Source organism: Lathyrus oleraceus, chromosome 7 (assembly GCF_024323335.1).
Source record: "Lathyrus oleraceus cultivar Zhongwan6 chromosome 7, CAAS_Psat_ZW6_1.0, whole genome shotgun sequence".
Taxonomy (NCBI): domain Eukaryota; kingdom Viridiplantae; phylum Streptophyta; class Magnoliopsida; order Fabales; family Fabaceae; genus Lathyrus; species Lathyrus oleraceus.
This window is the reverse complement of record NC_066585.1, coordinates 44,301,582-44,312,097: the sequence shown is the minus strand read 5'-3', so window position 1 is coordinate 44,312,097 and position 10,516 is coordinate 44,301,582. Positions and strand designations below refer to the sequence as shown.

General features: G+C 39.0%; 1 non-coding gene across 1 annotated transcript; it reads right to left on the bottom strand.

Annotated features, from left to right (window-relative positions):
- Positions 1–7,551: 7,551 nt before the first annotated feature.
- LOC127109888 (small nucleolar RNA R71) lies at positions 7,552–7,658 on the bottom strand. The gene has a single exon (XR_007797134.1). It is a non-coding gene; the product is annotated as a small nucleolar RNA R71 (small nucleolar RNA).
- Positions 7,659–10,516: the final 2,858 nt, after the last annotated feature.

The following is a 10,516-nucleotide window of genomic DNA, read 5'->3' as shown; positions in this document are numbered from 1 at the left end:
TTGCATGTAACTTCATGGATATTACACCAAATCGCTCTATTCAAATTGCAGAATCATCACCATTAAGAGATCTACAAGACTATATCAACAATTTAGAGAATTAAGGAAGTCGAAAAAGTGACCTCTTGATGAGCAGCACTTGGATTCACGTGTTCCAGGCCTTGTAATGGATCAAATGTTGCTCCAGGATGCTTGTGCAAGTAATTGGAAGAGAGATTGAGGCTTTATCGCACACGATTCAACCAGAACTTTGCATCACCATTGATGAACTCAAGCTTTGAATATGCTTCAAACTGCACGAAATCACTTGAATCTACCTTCAATCTTGCTCCATGATGATTCCAGATGATGAATTAGGCAAGGAAATGTGATTTGATTTGAAGAAATTTGAAGAAAAAATGAGAGAAAATTTTGATGAAAAATTCTAGATCTGAAAATTATGAGGAGTGTTGTCAAATTCTGTTAGGGTTTCATGTTATATACTCCCTCTTAATCATGCTTAATTAAGATTAACCAATGTGCTAATGAAAATTAGGGAAGTTTGGAGGTGTTTTGTCAAATTGGGATTTCACCCTTATGCATGGACATGGCATGTGAACAGTACGAATTTGGGATTGAAATGCACTCAAAATATCATTTTAAAGCCAATGGAAATGGTACCATGTTCAAATAATGCACACATTTTGAATTTCATTTTTCCCTCCAAAAATCAATTGAATTTCCAAATATTTATGTGAATGTAATGCATGTCATGTAATGCCAAATTTGGAAACTAGAGGTTAAAACAAGAACAATGCAAAAAGAGCCACTTGATTTGGAGTTTTGGTTTGAAAGTTATGCCCCTTTGAAGTTCAATGTTCAGTTGACCAAGTTTTGATCATATGTCCTTAACCACACATGAGAAATTGATGATCTTGGACTTTTTGGAAATGGGAGAGAAATATCTACAACTTTCATGTTCAACAAAATTTCATTTGAAGCTTTATTGATGATGTAATCTTGAGTTGAAAACCTTTCCATTTTTGGCAATTTCAAATTATAAGTCACTTTCTATTTTTGGAAAGTTTTGTCCTGACTTTATTTTCTTCAATGTTGATGTTTGAAATGTCAAATGAGACTTGTTTGAACATGAATGAAGTATTTCTAACCACTTCCCACCTCCAAATCCAACAGTTGACTTGTGGTTGACTTTTGTTGACTTTTTAGATGACTTGGTCATGCACAGATGAATTTGAGCCTCAACCTCTTGATGAAATGGCTCCAAGATGAAACCCTAGCTTATACAAGCTCTAAAACCATATGAGAATCTCCATCTCAATAAAGACCTCATCTCCTTGAAGAACCCTGATTGGCATAATGCCACTGATTAGGGTTGACCAGAGGTCAAAACCCTAATCCCAAGGAACTGATCAGGAACAATGAATCTTGATGATGATGATGAGACCATGATGATGATGATGTACCATTTCAACCAAGATAATACCCCATCTCCTTGAGGAACCAAGAAACCCTAATTGAGGCATAAACCCTCAGATGATTAGTGATCAATTCATGAGACCCTCAAGCTTGAATCTTTTAACCTCTTTATCTTCTGAGCAAGACTTAGGAGGATGACTTGCTTATTGTTTCCACATGATATGCAAAGATGTAATGACTAATGTCCTAAAAGATGAAATGCAATATGCTAAGCTAGTCCCAAGAGAGGAGGGCAAATTTTGAGGTGTTACAGATGTCTGTTGTCAAAGCTGAAGATATGCAACCTAGTTTTCGTAGCAGAGGGTTCATCCGTGGTAATGAACAACACTCATCTGTAGTAATCGAGGGTGACAAAGGTGAAGACTGCACGAATATTGTGACGCATGGAAATGCTTGCAATAATTGGATCTTTGTTGATGTTCTTGTTATGCCTAAGGGAGAAGTGGACATTGTTGGGCATATTTCAAATTAATCATCAATAAAGTGCAATTCTATTCATCCACATCTATGATGTTTTTATTTTACTTTTTACTTTTCTGAAAATGGTAATCACAAAAAACATAAACAAATAAATAATAATTGCCCATCTGCATAATATTTGGTCACAATTCACTTCTCTAAAATCAAAATATCAAATCCTCATGCAGGTTGGTTTCTAAACCTATTGAATACAATGATCCTACTCCTTTTCCAAACTTTGAATTCCCTGTGTTTGAGGCTGAGGAAGGAAGTGATGAAGAAGTGTCTGATGAATTGTCTCGTCTACTTGAGCATGAGGAAAAAGCCATTCAGCCATTCGAAGAACATATCGAGCTAGTCAACTTGGGTTTCGAAGATGAGGTGAAGGAAGTCAAGATTGGGTCTCAAATGTGTCCAGAGGTTAAGAAGGGGTTGATTGATCTTCTTTAAGAGTATTCAGATGTGTTTGCTTGGTCCTATCAAGATATGCCTGGTTTAGATTCTGAGATTGTGGAGCATAAATTGCCGTTGAAGCCAGAATGCCCGCCAGTCAAGCAGAAGTTGAGGAGGACTCATCCTGATATGGCAGTGAAGATCAAAGAAGAAGTGCAAAAGCAGATTGATGTCGATTTCCTTGTTACTGCTGAGTATCCGCAATGGGTGGCCAACATTGTGCCTATTCCGAAGAAGGATGGAAAAGTCCGTATGTGTGTCGATTATAGAGATTTGAATAAAGCTAGTCCGAAGGATGATTTTCCTCTGCCACACATTAACATGTTGGTAGATAATACAGCTAAATTCAAAGTATTTTCGTTTATGGACGAATTTTCCGGTTATAATCAGATCAAGATGGCACCCGAAGATATGGAGAAGACCACATTCATTACACCCTAGGGAACATTCTGTTATAGAGTGATGCCTTTTGGTTTAAAGAATGCTGGTGCAACATACCAGAGAGCTATGACCACTCTTTTTCATGATATGATGCATAAAGAGATCGAAGTCTATGTCATTGATATGATTGCTAAATCCAGTAATGAAGAAGAACATGTCGAGCATTTGTTGAAGTTATTCCAGCGTTTAAGGAAATATAAACTCCACTTGAATCCCAATAAATGCACATTTGGTGTTTGTTCTGGTAAGTTGTTGGACTTTATTGTTAGTGAGAAGGGTATTGAAGTTGATCCCGCCAAGGTCAAAGCAATACAAGAGATGCATGCTCCCAAAACTAAGAAGCAAGTCAGAGGTTTTCTTGGCCGCTTGAATTATATCTTAAGATTTATTTCGCACATGACTGCCACGTGTGCACCTATATTCAAGCTTCTCCAGAAAAATCAGTCTTGTGATTAGACCAAGGATTTCCAGAAATCTTTTGATAGTATCAAGGAATATCTGCTTGAACCTTTGATTTTGTCTCCGCCTGTTGAAGGAAGACCGTTGATCATGTACTTGACTATGCTTGATGAGAGTATGAGCTGTGTTTTGGGTCAGCAAGATGAAACTGGAAAGAAAGAATATGTTATCTACTACCTCAGTAAGAAATTCACCGACTGTGAGACTCGGTATCCTATGCTTGAAAAGACTTGTCGCACATTGGCTTGAGCTGCTAAGATATGATCAGCATGACTGAGCCCAAAGCTTCGAACGAACATCGTTTCATTCTGGTGGCTATTGACTACTTCACAAAGTGGATTGAAGCGGAACCGTATGCAAATGTAACCAAGCAAGTTATTGTAAGGTTGATCAAGAATCAGATTATATGTCGGTATGGTGTGCCAAGTAAGATCATTAATGGATATAACTTGAACAATAATATGGTTGAAGCTCTTTGCAAGGACTTCAAAATTGCACATCAATTCTTCTCCCTACAAACCTAAGATGAATGAGGTTGTTGAAGCTGCAAACAAGAACATCAAGAAGATCATTCAGAAGATCATTGTAACATACCAGGATTGGCATGAGATGCTCCCATTTGCTTTGCATGGGTACCGTACATCCATCCGCACTTCAACAGGGGAGACCCATTTCTCACTTGTTTATGGCATGGAAGTTGTGCTCCTAGTAGAGGTTGAGATCACATCATTGTGTGTCCTGATGGAAGCCAAGTTGACTGAAGGTGAATGGTGCCAGACTAGGTATGACCAGCTGAATTTAATTGAAGAGAAGAGGTTAATTGCCATGTGCCATGGTCAGTTATATCAACAAAGAATGAAGAAAGATTTTGATAAGAAGGTCAAGCCTCGAGTGTTTAGGGGAGGTGACCTCGTGCTCAAGAAGATTCTATCTTTCAAACCAGATGCTAGGGGCAAATGGACTCCTAATTATGAAGGCCCATATGTTGTTAAGAAAGCCTTTTGGGGTGGTGTTTTGATTCTTACAACTATGGATGGTGAAGAGTTCACTCGTCCTGTGAATGCCGATGCAGTCAAGAAATAATTCTCCTAAAAAGAAAAGAACAACTCACTAAGTTGAAAACCCGAAAGGGCGGCTTAGGCAAAAATGAGCGTCTCGGTGGATTGAAAACTCGAAAGGGCGATCCAGGCAAAAGTTAGAGACATAAAACAGAAGATATTTATCCCGATAAATTAAGTACCCCACCTTGGGGCAATTTATGCAAAAATTAGGGATCATGGCAAGTAACTGCATCCTGTTGATCCTCAATTTTGAAGACATTCTTGAGCATGTCATTCAGTTCTGATTCATCTTCGACTAAAGCCTAAAGCATAGTGGATGTTGAATTCGGTAGAAGGATTAGTGATCATTGTATTCAATGTAGCCATTTTCCATGTAAATTACCATTTTTCAACTTTTGTAAAGATCTATGGAGTCTTGTCATTTAAAGGATACCATTCTACTAAATAAAGTTGAGCTTTTTATCCAATTGTTTCTACTATTATTTATCTTTCAGCCAAATAGATTTAAATATTATGATGATCATTTTGAAATTAATCTTTAAAATTGAAATCATGTTTCTTAAATAATAAGAGCAGCTAATATAAGAGCAATCGATTTCATTTAAGAAGCGTCAACAGCGGTCTGAAAACCGGTAAACCCTAAATGCGAAGCATTGTTGGTTTTCCCCAAGTAGTTGGCGTGATCTTTGTTTCATCCCCAACGGTACTTCAGCATCTCCAACCGAATTTTGTTGGTTTCCCCAGCCGAGTTTGCATTTGCCTCCCATGAGTTGTAGGTGCATTTTCTCAACAATTTGCATAGATCCAGCACAAGATTTTGATTCCCCTCAAGTCCCCAGCGGATTTCATTCAGCACTGATTCCATAACAGTATTCTGATCCTCTGCAAGGTTGTCTCCCATTTGATATGGTGTTGACCTAAAATTCCCTGCAGGGTTGATAGTGCAAATTTTCGGCAAATCTTATTCTCCTCCCCAACCAGGGTTGAGTCTTTCAAATAGATGATTCTCATTCTCCCTTCACTCCTCTTTCTCCAGTTGGTCGTTAATAACGTGAAAATACATCAGATATTTGCCTTGATTTACACTCAAAGATCATACCACTTTAATTAATATTTCGATTATTCCGCAAGTATTCGAGTTGTTTTTGCAGGTATTTAAATCTCCAAGCATTAATGAGCAAAATGTAGAAAAGGAAGAAAAAGAAGAAGAAATAGATAGGAAAGCACAAAAAAAGTAGAAAACCAGAATGCAGAATTTGTTGATGTGACGACCGTCACAAGCTTCATGACGACTGTCACGACCCAGCCTGTGACGACCGTCACAGGCCCATGACAAGCGTCACACGACCAGATTTTACACTTTGAAACAGTCATCAGAGGCACCCAAACGTACCTAAATTCTCTCCAACAGCATGACTCCCCCATGGATTCCTCATTCAACCAGTCTTCCTTAATTTTCTCAACCGCCAAGACCTACCAAAGCAATATATAAAGGACATAAGTTGGAAAAATTGGGAACGTCTACACTTACGCTCTGCAATTGAATTTTTACAGCATTCTAGCTTTATAGTTATTTTCTTTTCAGCAACTTTGTTTCCGTTGCCTTAATTCATTTATCATTCTTATTAGAATTCCCGTTTCCCTTTTCCTTCCTGTTTTCCAGTTAGCCATAGTAGTAGTTTCCTACACTGGGGAACTACTACACTTTATTTAATTTAGTAAGCAATTGTATTGAAGAAGCAGAATCCTACCGACTTGTGGAGGACTGCTCAAGTACTCAAAGAATTGCCGTACTCTGTTAATCCAATTGCCAGGTTTTTATTCAATTATTATTATTATTGCCCAGTTATTATTATAATTATGTTTGTCGCACTGTTACTCTGTTTATGCTCTGTGTTTGCTCTATTTAACATGTCCGGCTAAATTACCGGTATCGTTATGTAGTAATTTAATTGGACGGGATTTAATAATAATCGGGGAACACTCTTTTTCTCAAACAATCTTTTAGGCTGAGGTTTTTAATTTAAATTTAACTAACTTTGTCCCAAAAGTGAGAAGCTATTTAATACGATTTTGCCACGAGAGTGGGAAATTAACTAAGGTGAGAGCCAACAATCGCGAGAGCGTGAGGCTCGAGCTGGATAGTAAAAATTAGGCATTGAGTTTAAAAACAGCAAGAGCACTTTTAAAGCAATTAGAACTTATTTATTTTCAAAAAGTAATTTTAACTTCAAATGGGACAGCGAGAGCGTACATTCTGACTTAAAGCTATAAGCCGAATCAACAATCACGAGAGTGTGAGATAGAGCTTTTTAAATAAATATTTTCTATTGAGAGATATTTGGCATTTAAACTATTCATCGGTGACTTATCGAATCCCCGACAATTAATGCGTTGCATTTAAACATAGTGACGTTAGTAACACTAGTTTGACCATAGGTCCATGTGGGATCGATATCTTTTAAAACTAAAACGACTGGACTGTGCACTTGCAATCAAGTACCCGATAAACTATATTTTATATATAGCCAGATCGAGCATCAAGTTTTTGGCGCCATTGCCGGGGACCTGTTTTAGTCGAATAGTGCGATTCTTTCGTTGCACGGTATAGACTAAGGTAAAAATAAAAACTAATCTTCTTTCCCTTACTTCCCCCGATTGTATGTCAAGTACTCGCTCACAAGGCGATAACTTAGCACCATCAATCCCAGAATTAGAGCGTTTCTTATATGTAAGACGCCGAATACAAGAATATCAACAAAAGTACGATATTCTCGATATCTTCTATCCTACTAAACCATAAGAAAAACCAACCATGGCTGAAGAAGGACCACAAAATCGTCCTCTTAAATTCTACGCTACCCCGTCCCAACAAGAACCTCACAACAGCATTGCTGCCCCCGTTATCAATCGAAATGATTTCGAGCTGAAACCCTCACTATTATCAGCCGTCCAACAACATCAATTTGCTGGAAATCCTACGGACGACCCTAATGAACACCTGACCAAGTTTGTGCAGTACGCAAACACTGTAAAGGCGAATGGTGTATCTCAAGATGCGATAAGATTACGCCTATTTCCTTTCTCACTAAGAGACATAGCCTGGGCTTGGTTGCAATCCTTGCCCTCCAACTCCGTTACAACATGGGAAGAATTGAAGAACGTTTTCTTATCCCGATATTTTCCGCCGAGCAAAACTGCTATGCTGAGAGCTCAAATCAACGGATTTCGACAAAAAGATGTAGAATCTCTCTACGAAGCGTGGGAGAGATACAAAGACATGATGAGGATATGTCCACATCACGGTCTCGAAGACTGGGTGGTCATTCACACATTTTACAATGGGCTTTTGTATAACACAAGACTGACAGTAGACGCTGCCGCGGGCGGTGCACTTATGGACAAGCCATACAACGAAGCCTATCAACTCATTAAAAACATGGCCCAAAACCATTGCCAATGGGGAGGTGAAAGAACTCCAATAGAAAAGTCCCAAACAAAGGGTGGAATGTGCGAAATCAGTAGCCTTGACCATGTTCATGCCAAGGTAGATACCCTTGTTCAAAAATTAGACAACTTGACCATACCACCCGCAGCCACTGTGGCTGTTGTAACTCCAAACTGTGAGTTATGTGGAAACCCTGGACACACTGCACAAGAATGTCAAATATTAGTAGGAGTCCCAACCGATCAAGTAAACTACGCACAAGGAAATCCCTATTCGAATACCTACAACCCAGGGTGGAAAAACCATCCTAATTTTTCGTATAAGAATAACAATTCCCTGTATGCACCTGGCCAAGCACCAGCTGTTCCGCCTGGATATCAAAAGCCAGCTAATAATGCTCCTAACATGCCTAGGAAGTCAAATCTTGAATTAATGATGGAAAGCTTCATAGCTACCCAAGCTCAGACAAACAAAGACTTCTTGAACCAAAACATACATACTAGTGAGCAACTTAAACAACTAGCGAGCAAAGTAGACGCCTTAGCCACCCACAATAAAATGCTTGAAACATAGATTTCACAAGTGGCTCAACATCAAGCATCTACAACCGCTCCAGCTGGAAGATTTCCTGGACAACCGCAACCTAATCCAAAAGGACATGCAAATGCCGTTATATTGAGGAGTGGAAAAGAAATAGACGGACCCGTAGATCCAAGACTCCAAAACCCTACCATGTACCAAAAACCAGACAAAACCTCAACTAGTAGGTGAATGAACCAAAGGAAATAGAAGATAATACCCGAGAGGCCGAAGAGAAAGAAAAACCTTATGTGCCTCCACCTCCTTATAAATCACCCATTCCGTATCCTCAAAGACTTACAAGTTCTAAAACTGCGAGTCAATTTAGGAAATTTGTTGAACTTCTGAAGCAACTAAACATTACAATATCCTTTACAGAAGCCATCACACAAATCCCCTCATATGCCAAATTTCTTAAGGAGATCCTATCCAATAAGAAAAAGATTGAGGATAACGAAACAGTTACACTTACTGCAGAGTGTAGCGCAATAATCCAGAATAACATGCCTCCCAAACTAAAAGACCCAGTTAGTTTTTCCATACCCTGTGTCATTGGAAAATTCATCATAGACAAAGCTCTATGCGATCTAGGAGCCAACATTAGTGCAATGCCCTTAACCATTTGTAAAAGGCTCAGTATGGGAGAATTAAGACCAACCAAGATGTATGTTCAATTAGCTGACCGCTCAATCAAATATCATGTCGGTATACTAGAGAATGTCCCCGTACGTGTAGGACAATTCTACATTCCTACAGACTTCATAATCATGGACATCAAAGAAGATGCTAGTACACCTATCATACTAGGAAGGCCATTCTTGGCTACCGCCAGAGCCATAATAGACGTAAAGAGAGGTAAGCTGACATTCGAAGTTGGAGAGGAAAAGGTTGAATTCATCTTGACCCAATTCTTACAAGCGCCAGCTATAGACAACACCTGTTATCTACTTGATGTAATAGACGAGTGCGTAAGAGAGATGAAGATGCAAGAAACCACATACTCTGATATAATGAAAATCCAAATCCCTCCAATCTTTGAAGAGGATAATTGGCATGAACCATACCAAAACGAAAGTCTAAGCGAATGCTTAGCACTTACACCCAACCACATGCCATGCCCAAAGAAACCTGACTTGGAATTAAAAGCACTACCAAAGAACCTAAGATACAAATTCCTAGACACTGAACTCAAAAGACCAATAATAGTCAACGTTGACTTAGGACAGATGGAAACTGAAAAGTTACTAGATGTCTTAAGAAAATATCCAACTGCGTTAGGATATAACATCGCCGACCTAAAAGGAATAAGTCCTTCTATTTGTATGCATCACATTATGCTGGAGGAAGATTGTAAAACCTCTAGAGAACACCAGAGAAGGATCAACCCAATCCTAAGTACGGTAGTCAAGGATGAAGTAAAGAAACTTCTAGATGCTGGAATCATATACCCGATCTCCGATAGTAAATGGGTTAGCCCCGTTCATGTAGTACCCAAGAAAGGGGGTGTTACAGTTGTTAAGAACGAGAAGGGCGAGTCCATAGCACAAAGAGTTGTGTTCGGAAGTAGAATGTGCATCGACTATAGAAAACTAAACAAAGCCACTCGGAAAGATCATTTTCCTATGCCCTTCATTGACCAAATGCTTGAACGATTGGCTAAGCATTCTCACTTCTTCTATCTAGATGGTTATTCAGGATTCTTTCAAATTCCGATCCATCCTGACGACCAAGAAAAGACTACCTTCACATGCCCCTATGGTACATTTGCTTACCGATGAATGCCATTTGGATTATGCAACGCTCCCGCAACATTTCAAAGATGCATGATGGCAATCTTCGCCGATTTTATAGACGACATCATGGAAGTCTTTATGGATGTCTTTTCTGTTTGTGGGCAGAGTTTTGAAGGATGTCTATCAAACCTTGAAATGGTACTCGAAAGATGCGTGAAAGTAAACCTCGTTTTAAACTGGGAGAAATGCCATTTCATGGTTCAACAAGGAATCGTGTTAGGTCACGTGGTATCTGATAGAGGAATCGAAGTAGAGAAAGTTAAGATCGAAATCATAGAGAACTTTCAACCTCCGAAAACCGTACGAGAAATACGAAGCTTTTTAGGACACGCCGGTTTCTACCGACG